The sequence below is a fragment of the Amphiura filiformis genome, chromosome 15 (assembly GCF_039555335.1).
Source record: "Amphiura filiformis chromosome 15, Afil_fr2py, whole genome shotgun sequence".
In the NCBI taxonomy this organism is placed as follows: Eukaryota; Metazoa; Echinodermata; class Ophiuroidea; order Amphilepidida; family Amphiuridae; genus Amphiura; species Amphiura filiformis.
This window is the reverse complement of record NC_092642.1, coordinates 21,254,376-21,273,140: the sequence shown is the minus strand read 5'-3', so window position 1 is coordinate 21,273,140 and position 18,765 is coordinate 21,254,376.

Sequence of the window (18,765 nt, the reverse complement as noted above, 5' to 3'; positions counted from 1 at the left end):
ATTACCAGAAAGGTGGAAAAAGAGACACACGTAGAACCGAAAAAAATATACAATTTTGTTGAAGGAACAGAGTTCAACAAACCATAACCCCGCTTCTGGATATCGTTTGAAGTCAAATGATATACCATTTTAAAGCTTATGATTTATATTTGCTAAACACGAAATAAATTTTTTTTACGATTTTACACCTTTCTTTGCTATCTATGCTAATATTGCATTTGTTACGAGTCGTACTTGACTCAAGGCCAAAATCACCTTTTACCCGAACTCACACGAATGCACAACAAATACACTGTTTGATTATGCTAACAAAATCTAAGTCTTTAATTGAAAACACGTTATTATTGGTACAATATATGACAGCAAATGCACATAATCAATAATCAAATATAATCACTCTTTATCTATTTAGTACTTAGCCAGCATTCTTCTTCTTGGTGATCATAAAGTTCTTGCAATGTTCTGGACGACTGATGTAATATATCGTCATTCACTTGTCCTGTAAAAATCAGCGAAGTCCAGTGTACACTTGCGTTTATAAATATCCATGCGTATGAAATCCTCACACGAAAATGATGCTGCTTGCTCCTATTACTTGTCTTCTTGCGCTGCTTTCTTCTCAATGTATCTCCTTGCGCTGCTTTCTCCAATAATGGTGTTTCTTTCACCAATCACTCTTTTTCCAGGGAACAGGTTTCTAGAAACACAGCTCCGCTGTTTTTTGACAGATGCATGGCCTTCACAAACCCAGCAAAACTCCAGCAATTCGACAGAAGATCTTTAATCCTTTGATGAGGAAGAGCACATTTGTTTGCTCGCTATCTCCTTCGTTGCTGTATTAAAATAGCTCAATTATTGGCTACATAAACTGGTTAAAATGTACTTCTTTTTTGAAACACGAAGACCATCACACACATGTGGAGTTTCTCAATCTCCCATGGCATTCTGTCTTGAAATCTCGGCCATAATAAAGGCTATGGCTGCCTGTCAGTTCTGTAACCAGATGATAATAATTGTAACATTTTTCATAAAGTCCTTCACAATCCGCAGAAGACCCTCTATGTCTTACTTTGGTCCATTTTCGTAGCTTCGAAATAACCATACTTCCAGCTTGTCGGTGAAAACATCTATCCATCTCCATCGCTCAGAGGCTGTTTTAAATAGCACTGTAGGAAACTCATGATCTCCATGGCCACACTCAGTAATACTCTTTCAGTATCCTGATTTTAACTGGTTAACATTATTTACTCTCTTCTTGAGAGCTATAGCTACATCCATTCACATTACAATCATATCGATACAGGTCTGCCTAGAATTATTGCAAACATGAAGCTTTGAAGCAAATCTGGGATTTTCCCAATGTTCTAATAATAGACATTAACATATCACCTTATATCACTTCCTGTGGGTTTTTCCCACTATTATGTCCATTTCACAATCTGTCTCAGGGGATTTTTCCCTTTGACATAAATAGTCTTCATAAATGATGTTGTTATTTCCATCATAGGGGTTTTCCAGAAAAGTCTTAATTGCAATTCTGGGTAAAAACCACATGTGCCTGCTAACGGTCAAAATTTTTTTATTGCATGAGGTGAAAGGGCTTTGGTAGTAGGTTACAAAAAGTCACATAAAAAATTCCTCCGGAGCTTGTTGCCATAGCAACGGCAGTTTTTATGATTTTCGTGATTTTTGCTTATTTTTGGGTGAAAATAAGGGAAAATATGTACTTTTCTGAATTGCTCCTGACTTTAAATTTGAGGTCACATTAAAAAAGCAACCTTACCACCATAAAGTATTATCTTTGCTTTCCCCAGATGCAAAAAATATTTCAATAATATTTCTCCATGTGCAATTTTAGGGCTGGGCAATATTGCCAATTAAGCACTTGCAATTTTTACCCTATCTTTGAAGTCTAAAAACTAATTTTGCTTGAGCACCCATAATTATTTCCTCTTTGATGGTACTTGAGCAGACATTGCCCCTTTGAAATTTGGTAAAAAATCTCTGGGGCTATTTGACCTGTAAAGCCAGTGTTGCCAGAAAGTTTGATAATTTTCAAAAAATGCATTTTTCGAAATAATGCATTTTTCTACATGTTTACTCATGTAACCTTTAATACCACCAACTTAATTGAAATATTTGCACACTTTTCACACATGATTAGACACACACTGCAACGGAAGCAACACTTTGCGGCTGGGGGCAAGTCCTGTCCTGCAAAAACCATTTAAATTTCTATTTTTAATTTCCAATTTGTGCATTTTACAATATTATGTATTCGGTTAAGTTTATACTATCAATGTTAGTTGAATATAATGTGCATTTAAACATCATCTGATACAATACATGTTCAGACACATGGGCAAGTTTCTCGACAGGTGGCTTAGTAAGCCTTAGGCTTAGGCGACCTTGAGGATACTATAGGCTAAAGCCTAGTTTTGACCCAAAATAGTAATTTTTACATGGACATTTTTTTAAATATGACAAATGCATCTTGGAAAGTGTATCAGTTTATTAAGATGGATGTTAAATCAAAAAAGTGACCTATGATTTTGACCTATGACCTCTTGTAATTCATAAGTAGGCCTAAAATGCCGGTTTTCAATGATATTGTTCATTTTGGGTAAAATGGACCCTTTTACCATTTTTAGCAATTTTTGCATTACAAAAGTTTTAAATTACACTTAACTTTATTGATAAATAGGGCTTCTTTAATTTTAGGCTATTGAGAGAATTCAACAAGTATGCAGTTTCCATGGCAACGACCATTAATGCTCATTTTTAAGCAAATATCTGTGAAATAGAGCTAATTTCCCAGTAAAATTAGCAAAAAATGGGCGTAAAAGGCCGTTTCCTTGTATACTGGCATCTCTTTGAATTCTCCTAATAGCTTAAAATGTTATGCCAATCAAACAATATTTTAGGCTTTATGATAATCCTGTTAATGAGAATACACGAAACTGCTGATTCTTGATTACGAATCCACAAGGCATAGCCGAGTGAACTTGTATCAAGGAATAACAGTTTCAAGTGTATTCGCTGATTGAAACCATTGCTTTATACTAACAATACGCTCTAAAACTGTGGATTCTTGCATAGAAACGTGTCAAGTGTTCATTCGTAGAAAATAATCTTCAGTAATGAATAGACGTCATAGCAATGGTTTAAGTACATTTTCCAGACATAATTTGTGTGATCTAGCCTGTAAATATATCAGATATTTTGTGTAATCTATTATGAGAATGATGAGTTTTAAATCTGACTCAACAGGCTTTCGTAGACTACATCTACACAATTTTTAGGGAAACATGGCACACAAGGCTAACAAAGAATCGAGGCTATATTGTAGATGAATCCAATTTCATGCATGCATTCCTACACCTCAATGGCAGCCATAGCTGGCCATAGCTGCCCCCTTAGGTCTATCCCACCTGAAATGTGAAATGATGTGGCCTTGGCAGTGGCGGATCCAGGGCAGTCAGAGGGGATTTGAGAAAAATAGAGAAAAATGTACGAAATGGAGTGGCCCTCCCGTCCCACTCGGGCCCTGCATATTGGCGGGCCCGCAGTAATTTCACATGCTTTTAGGACGAGGACCCGCCTTCAAGCAATGCCTAAAATAATCGCCTTTTCTCCCTTTTCTCTTCTCTTTTCCCCTTCCCCTTTCTCTTCTCTTCTCTCCTTTTTTTTTTTTTTTGGAAGGGGGGCGGAATGAGGGGGCCGGGCCGGCTCCCCCAAATCTGCGCCGGGGTCTTGCCGGGGATATGAAACTGCTCTCCCTTCCACCCAATGATCATACCATGATACTTTTGGAATGGCAATTTTTAACCAAATTGATAGCATATAGGCCTACACATACAGATAGAAAATTATCTTGAGGATTGTGTTAGAAACAAGAAGAAATCGGGAAACTAGGGAGTGTTTTAATTGCAACAGCCTATCATGACCCACTAGCTTCTTCACCAGTTGGATTATTATTTGCATTGTAAACATGGTAAATATTGTCTGCACGGTTGTTTCGATGTGATGTTACCTTTCCACCCTGGACAAGTATATCTTCAACAGGTCCTGTATCAACGTAAAAGTAGAAGTCAAATTGATGGTATCAGAACGGATGTCTTAATTTAGGAGAGAAATTCAATAAGGGTGTCAAACAATGCAAATGTCAATATTGATGCCCCCATGGGAGTTTGAAGTTTATATTATTGTGCGTATCATTAATTTTACATGGCTACGTTTTCAAACAAATGCACGCATGTTTGACGAACTCAAAAATTACGGGTAAGCCTGTGGGTAAATTAATTGTCATATAATCTGGCAATACCATCATTGCCTAAGTTTCAAAACCTGTTTGTGATGGTGGTTAAAAGGGTCCATTTTTGCCCAAAATGACCAAAATCATTAAAACCTGCATTTTAGGCCTACTTATGAATTCCAAGAGGTCATAGGTAAAAATAGGTCACAGAAAAATATTGTGATTTACTTTTTTGATCCAAACGTCCATCTTAGTAAGCTGATACACTTTTTAAGGTGCATATATCATTATCAAAAAAATTTTCTATGTAAAAATTACTATTGTGGGTCAAAAGTAGGCTTAGTATCCTCTAGGTCGCCAAAGCCTAAGGCTTACTAAGCCACCTGTCGAGAAACTCGCCCATGTGTCTGAACCTGTATTGTATCAGATGATGTTTAAATGCACATTATATTCAACTAACCTTGATACTATAAAATTAATTGAATAAATAATTGTAAAATGCACAAATAGGAAATTTGGATTAATAAAATATGATTTTCTGGCAATACCGGTTTTTGCAGGACAGGACTTGAACCCAGCCTCAAAGTGTTGCTTCCGTTGCAGTGTGTGTCTAATCATGTATGCAAAGTGTGCAAATATTTCAATTAAGTTGGTGGTATTAAAGGTTACATGAGTAAATATGTAGAAAATGCATTATTTTGAAAAATGCATTTTTTTTTTATTATCAAACTTTCTGGCAACACTGGCTTTACAGGTCAAATAGCCCCAGAGATTTTTTACCAAATTTGGAAGGGCAATGTCTGCCCAAGTACCAACAAAGAGGAAATAATTCTGGGTGCTCAAGCAAAATTAGTTTTAGACTTCAAAGATAGGGTAAAATTGCATTTTTCAAAAGTGCTAAATTGGCAATGTTGCCCAGCCCTAAAATTGCACATGGGGAAATATTATTGAAATATTTTTTTCATCTGGGGAAAGCCCAAAGACAATACTTTATGGTGGTAAGGTTACTTTTTTAATGTGACCTCAAATTTAAAGTCAGGAGCAATTCAGAAAAGTATATATTTTCCCTTATTTTCACCCCAAAATAAGCAAAAATCACGAAAATCATAAAAACTGCCGTTGCTATGGCAACAAGCTCCGGAGGAATTTTTGATGTGACTTTTTGTAACCTACTACCAAAGCCCTTTCACCTCATGCAATAAAAAATGTTTGACCGTTATCAGGCACATGTGGTTTTTACCCAGAATTGCAATTAATAAACAAGCTATTGCATGATTAGAAAGGTAACTTCCCCTATTTCATGATACACAATTATACAGGGTACATCACACATTATTGTTTTAAAAAAAAAAGTATCCAAACGGTTACATTGCAGCACATTACATGAAAGCTCCATTGGGCGCCCCATTCCTTTTTTAAAGGAATTTTTATTTTATTTTCTACATAATGATAATTTGTGGCCGTACACTACGAATGAGCCGTTAAGTCGGCAAATTGTATTCTGAGTTACAGTGTAAAATGTGCGTGAAGGTCGTATTCATAAGTACCTCAATTTGGTGCGACATGTATCTTATTTGATAGCGCCAGTCAAACACCGTATAAACCAACCAATAATCCTATTGCTGAAGAGGATACACAAGCTTCTAACTATTTCTATAGAATCCTTAAATAGCTCTAAATGGCTAAATCCTGTTCAAGTGGTGGGTTACAAAGCATTTTGTCTAGGTATGTTTAACCTACAATTAACAATAAGAGGACATTCGTGAACCTCTTTGACTTGAGGATGATTAACCGCTAATTATGACTGTTTGATATTTATTACCAGCAATGTGGAAAAGGAGACACATGTAGAACCAAAACAGGTACATTTTGATGAAGAAACAGAGTTCAACAAACTATAACCACGCTTCTGGATATCGTTTGAAGTCAAATAATATACAATTTTTAAAGCCTGTGATATATATTTTCTAAACACGAAATAAAACAAAATTGACTGGGGCCGACATTACGGCTGATTCGTGGTGTACGGTCACATTTGTTAAAACTCTCACTGAGATCACTGAATTGGAGTTTAACCCTGCCTTTGTGAACCAGGTGTGTACTTTCATCAAGCTGTGGCTAATAAAAATAATGACATGTAAATTTAATTGATTTACATTTTAAAGAAAACCCACACTTGTAAATAGTAAAAAAATTGTATTTTTGCATTTAGCGAACCAGGTGTGTACCTTCATCGCGTTCTATCGATAAGTTTCGAAAAAAATGACAACAAGAATCGGGTGATAAGTATGCACTTTAAAGGGTATACGTTTTATGTAGCTATTTAGTTATGGCAGAACAAAGTCACATCACAAAATAGTGAGAATGTTGGTCAAACGACGAACAGTTGGTTAACATGTTTATCATTTGAAATAATCTTAATCGTGCAACCAATCGTGGAAAATATTCTTGAGACAAAACAACAAGTTGTCCTTACGACGATATTACGTAATTGGTAAAATCGTAAATATAATTTTTTAGAATATAAATTGTGGTGTACCCCAACGGTTAATTCTTGGATCTCTGTTATTGTATATGAACTATAATAAATGCACGAAGGATGTTCCAATTTATTTTCTTTGCTGATTACATAACAATATTATACTCAAATAAGAATATCATTAGAAAAGTATTTTTAAAATAAGAAATGTAACGTGAACCAGATACAAACACAATGGGGATCAATTTTTTATACCTAAGGATACGGAATATAAACATTAACAAGATAAAAGTACAGTATGGCAGGCAATTAAGGATTTGGACAGATTGCCTCCCCACCATGCACTTGGTTGATGGATTGTTAAACGACCTCGAGGCGACGGCCATCCCCCCACATGAGGTGAAATACCCCCTCGAGCCACCCCCTCCCTCTTGTACATGCACAACCTACTTGGGATTCGAGGCAAAAGTAACCAACATGTCAACGTGCAGTGTCTTCCCCCCTAATATAGCCCTTGATACATGGTGCAAATTGCATGTAGCATTGTCCGCTATTTATATGAAATTTGAAGGGAAAAAAGACCCTCCCGCCTGAAGATACCCCTTTTAAAGGTATTAGACCTGGGATTGACTTATTTTGGTAATTAAACATCACATCATTGATAGGTTATACATATATGATGACCATATGGAGAAATACACTTGTGCATAGTTTTATGAATATTAATTAGCTAATTTGCATAATTAATTAGATTATAGCTTGATATACTCTATCTGAAATTACAGCTTTACATTTACATTACAATCTGCCATTTTCTTACCTTACTGCATTTCAGCTGGAGCGCCATGTGTCGAAACCGTATTTAGAAGGTATCCGTCATCCATTACATAGTGGACATTACATAGTGTATAGTAGCCAATAACAATTCTCGTCGATTAGCCAGTAAGATATAACGGTGATTTTAGATCAGCAGCCAATGCGAAATCGACATGCTGTAAAACTGACTTTCGCTGTCCTTGTCCTATATTGTCATTCAAAATGTTCCTATATTATTCCTATATTTTTGCAAGGGTTGGTTTGAAGCCCTGATTTTGTCAAGACCTGTCGAACTGTGGTCGAACTCAAAATCTTAGCAGTTGCAATTGTTAATTCAACTTTAAGTTTTGTAATCTTTAACTTTTAAAAGTTTTATTTTTGATTGATTGATTGATTGATTTTTTCATTTTAATATTCGGTACTGCAACTGCTAGCCTGATCTCCAAGTCTTTTAATTTCTAATGCTAGTTTAAGGGTCTGGAATGAGCGTTTTGAGCGTTTCGACAGTATTTTTGTGGGACATGAAAGCACATCAGACATATCGAATTGTATTCTGAATTCGAAGAATGTCTTTCTGATATCAAATAATTTTCATTTTTTGAAAATCACGATATAATAATACAAATTTTATGACAAATTATTAAAATTTGATATTTTTCACATTTTTGATATATAACAGTCCTTGAAGTAAATGTTATAAATCTAATGATATATTCTTAAAGTGTATGCAGCTAGGAGGAAAAGCCGACGAAAATTTTGACCTTTCATATTAAAGATATGGATTTTTTCCCCAAAAGACCTAATTTTGTTTGGTGTTTTGGAAAAAAAATCCATATCTTCAATACGAAAGGTCAAAATTTTCAATTGATCGTCGGCTTTTCATCCCACCTACATACACTTTAAGTATAAATCATCAGATTTATAAAGTTTAGTTCTAGTACTGTTAAATATCAAAAATATCAATTTTTAATCATTTGCCATAAAATGTGTATTACATTGCGAATTTCAAAAAATCAAAATTATTTGATATCAGAAGGACATTCTTCGTATTCAGAATGCATACCCCATCCCGTAACACTAGGATTTGAAAAAAATGCTATCAAGCATTATAGTTTTTCATGACATTGACTGAAAAAATGAAAATTATTGCTTTTTATTTGGCCGAGAAAATTAATTTTGCATTGAAAAGATGCAACTCAAAATTTTGCTCATTTCAACACCAAATTCGATCATAAAATGACTGAGTGAGCCTTGTAACAATAGAAATGACTAGAGATATCCCTGTTAAAAACATTTTTGTGTTTGCTGGGAGAGTGTCATCCCATCCATCTAAAGAAGTGGTAGGCGCCGGGCTAGAAATAAACGTTGAAAAACTGCATTGGCTGCACATTTTTATTTTCAAAGTGTACTATCAAAATCATTTACAATGATTTAATTTGCTACCTATTCTGTCTGAATTAATTTTGTAAACTATGTAAATTAATTCATATGTTTACATGTTTGCTAAAAGTCTATAATCCTTGGCCAAAATGAATCGTTATGAATTTTGAAAATTTTAATGACTGCAAAAATGAAAGAGGAATAGTCATTCTATATACTAAATTTAATAGTCCTATGTCTACCTGTAACATGTGTAATGAACTTAATTCTTAGTTATACAGAATTCACGGGTCATTTGATCATTATAAATATTATTAATGTGTCTTCTCATGAATCAAGTAGCCATGGAAACTTTTGAAACAAGAAATGTCTTTAAAAATGACAATGCCTCAAGAGATACCAGCGGGCACTTTTTGTTATTAGTTAAGGAGATACTTGAAATGCTAGCTTTAAGCCATCTTGCAATCCTGCAGATAATTCTGATGCATTTAAAGCAGAAATATGTTGTCCACATTTTACATTCAACCTTTTCTCTGGGCATCTGAGTTAAATGTGAAAAAAAAACCCCAAATCAATTCTAATGCGTTAGTTTTAGTACTATTCATGTTAGTCTGAGGTTGCTCAGACTGATCCAATATATTGCATTTTTGTACAGTATTTCATTGTAAGGTACCGTCAATGATGGTCACAGAATTTTGACAAATACATTTGCCCATCACCTTTCTAAACAAAACAATTTCAATGTGAACTAGTGGCAAATGGTGGTCATAGACCACAAACCTTGCTGGGGCTTGTTGGTGTTGTGGAGGTATCCGGCAGGATTTACAGAGGTCCTGTTAACGCAATGCCCGAATGATGAGAACGCGATGTTTGTATGTAAAAAGACCTAAAGTCATTGGCTGGTATACTAGCGCTGTCTAAATTCGATTCTTGTAGTTCAGAGCGTATATCAAATTTCAGCATTATCACAACAGCTAGAATTAAAGCCTTAATGTACTATCTTTTTTCCAGGGGGGCAAGCCTGTATGGGGCGGGGGCCCAAATCCACCAAACAAAAATGGGGGTAGGTGCGGGTGGTGCGACGCACCCCCATCGAAAAGAAAGTGTACTTTCAAAGAAAAGTACACTTTCAAATATATCAAAGAAAAATAAAAACAAAGGAAATAAGTTTAAATTTGGCAACACAGTGGCCTAAGAGAGAAAATGTTTAAGTGGGTTTTTACTTTTTTGCTTTTTTTTTGTTTCTAATTTGGTCTTTTCCTGGTTAAATTTCCAATTTCAGCCCAAAATGAAGGTAAATTTTACAGGCCAGTGGGCGCGAAGCGCGCAAAATTTTGCAATGTTACCATATTTAGGCTATTTTAGGGGCCTGGACCCGTACCCATCTGGTCTAATGGTAAATCCGGTCCTAAGTTTGAAATAGCTCAATGGTAAATGACTTAATCGGCCAATTTTTTGTCGATACTGAACGGTTGGGCATGCAATACGAGAAACATGTCGGACACAGTCTTCTTGACCACCTTTTTCGACATTTCTTTTTGGGTTGGCCATTTAATTGTATTATTTGTTTTAGTCAATATACTGCTCCTATAGGTGCTTTTGTGCAATTAGCATTTCATTCAAAAGATTTCTATTTCTTTGTCTTCAAGAAGTCAAGTATTTTGTCGAGTATATAGATAATAATCGTATGGCACTACATATCGTAGGCCTATGGATTCCCTCTTTCTCTTTCCCTTCTCTTCGCCATCTTTTTCCTCTCTCTCCCTCCTTTCTCTTTTTTCCCAGCTGCACTAGGGGGGCGGGGCCCAAATAGACAATTTTTGCCAGGCTTATTGACAATAATAATCGTATGGTATTGCATATCATATGGATTCCCCATCTCTTTTTCCCTCCTCTCCCCCCAGCAAACACAAACGTTTTCGACATCATTCAAAAAAGGTTATAAAAGGTTGTCAGAAAACGTTTAAATGTCGGGTTATTTAAAGGGTATATCAAGAGTATAAAACGTTTTCATAACCTTAAAAAATATTTTTGATAATCTACTGCTCAGCAAACAAAAATGTTTTACAGAAAACGTTTAAATGTCGGGTTATATAAAGGGTATAAAAACGTTTTAATAACATTCCAAAAACATTCTTGAAAACTTGATTCAAAACATTCTAAACAGAATGTTATTTTGGGGTTGAAAAAATATTTTGCGAAAAATGTTTGCCCAAAATATTTGACCTTTATATAACCCGACATTTAAATGTTATTAAAAGGTTTTGAAAAAACCATTTTAAGAACATTTCTGTGTTTGCTGGGTTCAAATATTTTAACATAATGTTATTTAAGTATTGACAAAATATTTGGCAAAAATGTTTGCAAAAATAGTTTAAAATAACATTTTTTGAAAACATTAAAAAAATATTATTGTAGTGTGTTTTCATACAAAACGTTTTAAAACGTTATCATGACCTTTGTATAACCCGACATTTTAATGTTATTAAAACGTTTTAACCTAAACCAAAAGCCAAAATATAACTTATTTAAAACGTTTTTAAAACGTTTTTGTGTTTGCTAGGCCCCTTCTCTTTTCCCTCCTTTTCCTCTCCCCCCCCCCCCTCGCTTTTTCCTCTCTCTCTCTCTCTCTCTCTCTCTCCTTTTTGCTCGTTTTCCTTGCGAAATGGCAAATGGTATCACGGTTGTTTGATTGGAACATTTATTAATGTTTCATTAACATTACATAATTTTCATTTCTGGACATTTACAATACCAACAACAGCTATATCACACTAATATACACCTGTATAGCTTTTTTTTAGCTATTGTTAACTTAGATATTCTTTTCTTTATCAAATTTTTCTGCCTTTTGTGGTAATTTTTAGACTACAAACTGTATATTTGTGTGCAAATTGAGGGCGCTATTTATGTATATTCTACATTTTATTTAGCCCAATAGTATGATAAAAAGTAGTTTGAAAATTTCCTTCCTACGTATTACTCATTTTTTATGATGTTTTAATGTCATTATACAGGTGTTACCGCTTGGTAAGGATCAGTGTTCAACTTTGCTTAAAAACGAATACATTTCTACATGCCATCAAACAAAGCCAGTAAGATCTAAAAGAATCGACATCTGAGAGACTATAGGTTCGAAACTCAGCTGGTTCTGAATTTTCCCTGAGCCAGTTCACTCGAGCATTTGTTATATCACCTACATTATTTGTTTCTCTGCCTCAAAAAAGATGGTGTCTGGTTAGCATATAGGCTGTTTCGACTTCTAACATTTATATTAACATAGCGCTTGAGAGATAAACATACAATATTTATTTGTTTAATTATTGACCAAATAAGGCTTTTTTTTTGCTAAATCTCCCAACATGCCCAAGGATGATTTTTTGTTAGATGAAGCATAACTTTTGTTTTACGCTCGTAGCTCACCGATTGTTGTGGATTCAATTTTATATTAAAGCTTGGTTATGCTTCTAATATTGTTGGGACATCTTTAACATTATTCCTATTTAAATATGTATACACGGCGTCTGAAGCCCGTTTTGAGTAACATTGATTGTTAATAATAAAGGCCCCTGCTGTGTCCTTATATTTTTATTATTATGTGAAGGTCAAAGTTTGAAAATTTGAGGTATGTCTTAATTTTGTGTTGAGATAATGAAATTATGAAGTTTACCAACACAGATGAACTTTCTTGCTATTATTATAGATTGTATACATTGACATACTACTGATGTAATTTGTATAGTACACCTATAATATATATATTGTTTTGTACTACGTACCGTTGTGTGAACGTTAATATTGATTGATTAAAGCTTAATAATCCATGTATAGTATCTGCTTGTCTATATAATGAGACCAAGAATACATTTTAATGAGATACATTGGTTTTCACACATCATAAAATGTACATTTATGAAATCATATCAGAAGCAAATGCACTTTTATGATAAAAACCTTGATTTTATGAGATGTCTTAATGTATAAAAAAAAGTACAATGATTTTGTAAATGGAATATTAAAATCGGTTGTTTATTGAACATTACTGTATTCATTTGGACTGTACTTTAAAGCCATATGTTACGAGTCGTTCTTGACTCAAGGCCAAAATCACCTTTTACCCGAACTCACAAGAATGACCCCTCGGCACAACTGAGCCCGGATGTCGCCAGTGCCACTATTGAGATTATGCTCCATCGAAGTTAACAATAAACAATAGGAAACAAAGGATTTATTGACTGTTTTATTGATTTTTTACTACTTAAATGTCAAGTACTATAGACATGATATACATCATTTTAAAGCTAATTTCAAGCAGAATATTTTGGTTGAATATCTCAAAAATGATGATTGGCGACTTCAGGGCTCAGTTGTGCCGAGGGGTCACAGATAGGCCTACACTGTCTGATTAAGCTAACAAAATCTGAGTCTTTATTTGAAAGCAAAATATGATTGGTACAATATACATGATATATGATAACAAATGCACATACAAAAGTATACTCAAATAATAATAATCACTCTTTAACTAATTAGTACTTAGCCAACATTCTTCTTCTTGAACATTGTTGAAGATAACAAAGTTCTTGCAATGTTCTGGACGGCTGATGTATATATATCCTTATTCTCCTGTCCTGAGAAAATCAGCGAAGTCCTTTTTACACTTGCACTTATAAATCTTTGCATATAAAATCCACACACAACAATGGTGCTGCTTACTCCAAACAATGATCTCCTTGCGCTGTTTTCTCCAAACGCGTATCTCCTTGCGCTGCTTTCTCCAAAAATTCATCTCCTTGCAATGCTTTCTCCAAAAATGGTTTCTTTCACCAATCACTCTTTCTCCAGGGAACAAGCTTTTTCTGCATTGCTCCACTGTATTTGACAGATGTGTTGTTTTCAAAATACCAGACTCCGGCAAGTCGACAGAAGAACTTTAATCCTTCGATGAGATAGAGCACATTAGTGCACTCAAAAATCTCCTTCGTTGCTGTATTAAAATAGCTCAATTATTGGCAGTAGACCCTATGTCTTACTTTGGGTCCATTTACGTAGCTTCGAAATAACCATACTTCCAGTTTATCGTTGAAAACATCCATCCATCTTCATCGCTCAGAGGCTGTTTTAAATAGCACTGTAGGAAACTCATGATCTCCATGACCACACTTAGTAATACTCCTTCACAAATAATTCCTTGAGTATCCTGATTTTAACTGGTTAACATTATTTACTCTCTTTTTGAGAGCTATAGTTACACCCATTCACATTACAATCATATGGATACAGGTCTGCCAAGAATTCTTGTTTACAATTCTGTTTTTATAGTAAACCATCAGGGATTTTCCAAATGTTCTATTAATAGACATTACCATCATTGTTCACTATTACAACATACTGATATCAGGGGATTTCCCCCTTGACATAAATAGTCCTGATAAATAATGCTGTTATTGCATTCATCTGGTGTTTTCACCCATGATGCCATAATAAGCAAACTCTTGCATGATTATAAAGGTAACTTCCCTATTTCATGACACACAATTATACAGGGTACATCACACATATTGTAACATTTCCGTAAGAAATAGAATTGTCTTTGTTTTTCCACAAAATGTTACTTTTCACTGTCAGATATGTCTTATTTTTATTTGGGTTCAATCATATCAGGCAATTCAAAGAAAATCGATATATAATACTAGCACATTATGTCGCCAATGCGAGCCACTCTGTCGAACGTGACTCGTGTCGGTTCTGCATGATGTGTTATGACCGTCCCGCACGCACGTCCGCCATATACAGGGTGTCCCAGAAAATTTTTTTTAAAAAAATCTAAAAATCAGTGTGTAGCCAATCTTATTCTACATCTTTTACGCTAATTTTATTGGAATCGGTTGACTGAATGCGAAGAAATGAGCGATTACATAACGCATGCCTTAATGCACTTCATTCCAAGTTTGAAAGAAAGATCATTTAACACAATGCGCACTAGTGGTTAACTGTCAATCTGCTTCACATTTTGTTCGGTGAAATCCTTTTCTTTTTTCTAAATAATCTTTCTTGCAAAACATCTAATTAGGTTGTGTTCAAATGTGAAAATCTGCATGATATTGAAAATGAAAGCTCGCATGTCAGATGATGCTCAGTACTTGTAAATATCTTTTTTCGTTAATGTTGATATAAATGTTGCATAAAGAATTATTGCATACAGAATTCCAGCTGGCTTAAAATCTTTTTCACACAGATTAATATTTTTAATGATGTTCTTTGGAAAGTTAAAATATAACATATTTGAACAACCTAAAAAATGAGTTGGAAAGCTTCCAATTGCAGAAATTAAAGTTTTCTCTGGCAAAATTTTATTCATCTTCAGTGAAATCATGAATAACATAACACCGTCGGATTATAAAATATCTAATGTGGACTAAATTTAATGAGATACACAAACTTTAGGGAGCGGTGAGCGAGTATGAAAAAAGCGCCTGTTGATCAAACTTGGAATGAACTGCATTGATGAGCGCATTATGTAAACGTTAATTTCTTTGCAAGCAGTCGATCGAATCAAATAAAATTTTCGTGTGTGATGCACAATAAAATAGGCTATGCGCTACATTTTACAAATTTTTTGATTCTGATATCTCTTTCTCGACTTACGTTCAATTTTATTTACTCGGTAATTGTTTTCTCGAACACCCTGTACGTAGCGTGATATAAACATCGTTACAATTTAACATCATACTTAACATTCAAAATGTCGGATTTTGTCACAACTACAGCCCATAAAACGGTAATTATTGCAGGTTTTATTAGTTTACTGAAGTACAATACAACCACATGATGCAGTCATGTCTACAGTAGAATTCATCTCGACCTTTGCAGGACTTAACCCCATTAAAAGCTATTAAACCAAGATAACACTCATTGAAACAGCTCAACTGATTAAATCGGATCTTCTCTGGTTGTGCACATGTGTCTGTTTTCATGTGCGATATCGCAATAAAGCTGGTATTATAGCTTCAGTTGGGTAACCGATTATAAAGGAAACGAAAGGAAACAATGGTATGTGTACCTTTGTTCACGAAATGAGACAATGGCCTGCTTTTTGTAAACCAGCATTCTTGAAAATGAGCAACATAATGATTGTTGACTTAACACGGTTTGGAAATAATTTCTTCAAATTTTTGGTGTTATCTGTCGTTTACATATCCTTCCTAAAACACAAAAGTGCGACCCTCTCCAAACACCTAAATTAGCTAAAAATTTAGAACATGTTACAAAACTATATTGTCTAGAATTTTAGAAGAGTACTTTTAATATTGGCCGGTTATTTTTCACACAGCGACGTTAACTAGGCAATGTACTATTACCTATAACATTAACTAAAACACCAAAGTACGAATATTTCCAAACATCTATATAAATTAGCTAAAATTTAGGACATGTTAAAAACTATATTTTCTAGAACTTTAGAAGAGTACTTTTAATATTGGCCGGTTATTTTTCACACAGCGACGTTAACTAGTCATATCCCCATACTTTTAACGTAGGGCTATTTGTAGAGGTCACGCGTCAATGGGAAAGAGCACTGTGTATTGTGTATAGGAAAACGGACAGTAACTGCAGTATGATGTGAAAAATAAAATTATGAAAAACATTGAGGGCGTTCTTCTCTGCAAATGACTTTGAAATTGTACAAATAAGAAGTGTAACAAGTGAAGCAGAATAAACTGAATAACACTATTATTTACAGTATGATAAAAGCAATTACACCAACATGATGAAGTGTGCCCGAATTAATAGCCACATACTCAATTTTATTTATTACTATTGGCATTGTTCCCAAGTAAATAAATTACGCAAAAAATGTTCCTTTGTATTTTTAATCTGGTAAATACACTTTTTTTTAAAATTTGTCGTCCAATTTCAATCCTTCCGGGTTTATTTAAAGTGTTTGAACGCATTATTCATAAATGCCTTAATACATTTCTAACTTTCTTTCTATTCTTGGTAAATGTCATCGTACATTAGCATTGTTCATGGAGCTCTCCAAGGCATTCGATACGATCAATCAGGATATTTCTACCATGGAAATACCGTGGAGTGGTTCAGGAATTATCTCCCAAAGAGAAAATAATATGTAAGACTTCTAATTATGTTTGCATATTCTTCAGATTCAGATCTTGGCCAACTTCTATTAATATTAGATGAGTTTAAAAATCTTTCTATTTGTGCTTAAAGCCAATTTAATTTGCCCCTTCAAGATATAAGAACGCTAATCATATAATTGTTAAGAATATTCATAGCAATAGAAACATCATTACAGGTCCGACTACTTTGGAATCACATTTCCGATGATATTAAAATGGCCCTGTCTCCAAATGCTTGTATGCGTATTATAAATTGTAAAGAAAGGTATGTAATAACTTGCCATTTAATTTGTATAAAAATTGAAAATTGAAAAGATGTTTCTAGGATTTTTCTAATTGTTTGCATTTTGGGCCTTCAAAATAGTACCGGGAGGGCATTTTACAACGGATTTGAATGGAATTTTCACAAAATGTGTGTTTTATGAAAAATTTAAAAAAGTATGGAAGTAGATTTTTGAATTTTTTATTTTGTTTTGACGCACTGTCACATTTTTAAGGTTGCATTTTTGGCGTTATCAGGTTTTGGACTTTTTTCCCAAAAACAATGAAGCATTTTATAAAAATCCACTTCCATACTTTTGCTGCTTTTTAACTTGTATTTAAAAAATTAAAACATCTCAAGCATCTACGGTTGCGTCCCGGTACTATTTTGGAACCTGACACCTAAAATCCAAGATGGCCGCCAATTAAATATACAAATATGAATTTTATTTTGCATTTTTCTGATTTTTTGGTCTCAAGTGTCATTTACACCAAGCAGGCGCGTAGCAAGCAGGGGGACAGGGTGGACGAAGTCCATGAGCCCGAGGGTTCAGGGGCCCCGAGCACAAAAGCGAAAATTAAATAAGGGCTGATAATAGAGAGCAGGGCCGGATTTTTATACCATTTGGCCAGATGGGCCCGGGTCCAAAGCAATTTTGGGCCCCAAATTTTTGGGGCCCCAAAATTTCCCTATGCATATTTCTTGTAACCCCAATAACAGCATGTTTTTTGGTCAAAATAGGGCAAAATTGTAAATTTTCCGCGCTTTGTGCGGATTCAAATACAAAAGTTTATATTGATCTGGGGCCAAAATAGTCTGGAATTGAATTGAACATAATATGTTAGTCCCCCTTGGTCCCCCATTAGTTAAACTAAAACTTGGCCACTGACTTGAGTGCACATACCTTCCTCGGCATGTGAGTTCGGGGCCTCCAAATTTTGGCCTGGTCCAGGGCCCCAATAAGGTAGGCTAAATCCTGCCCTGGTTAAAAGGGCCCGTACTGCTCTTTGTCCATGGGCCCCTGATGCTCTTGCTACGCCCCTGACACCAAGTATGAAGTTGTAGTGTTTAAAAAATGATTTTTGGTGCAGTTTTTACCTGGATACTTCAAAATTGTACATATTATTCTTAATTCAACATATTTTTAGCAAGATCCACGTTATTTCAAACCAAATGCTTTTTGGAAAGCTTGACTGTAAATTGAACTGGTGCTTATATAAATAAAAGGATTGATTATGTTATTTATATATAGAAAAAACGCACAAAGAATTTCAAGTTGTCCGATTAGAGTCGTCGTAAAAAGACCAGTGCCAAAAGCATTTAAGGCGAAATAGTGACAAGCTACAAATAAGCGGTATGGTGTCTGGCATAAGAGAAACGCAATTCCATTTGTTATGAGAAGTCTGGCAACTTGAATACATTCATGTTCAGC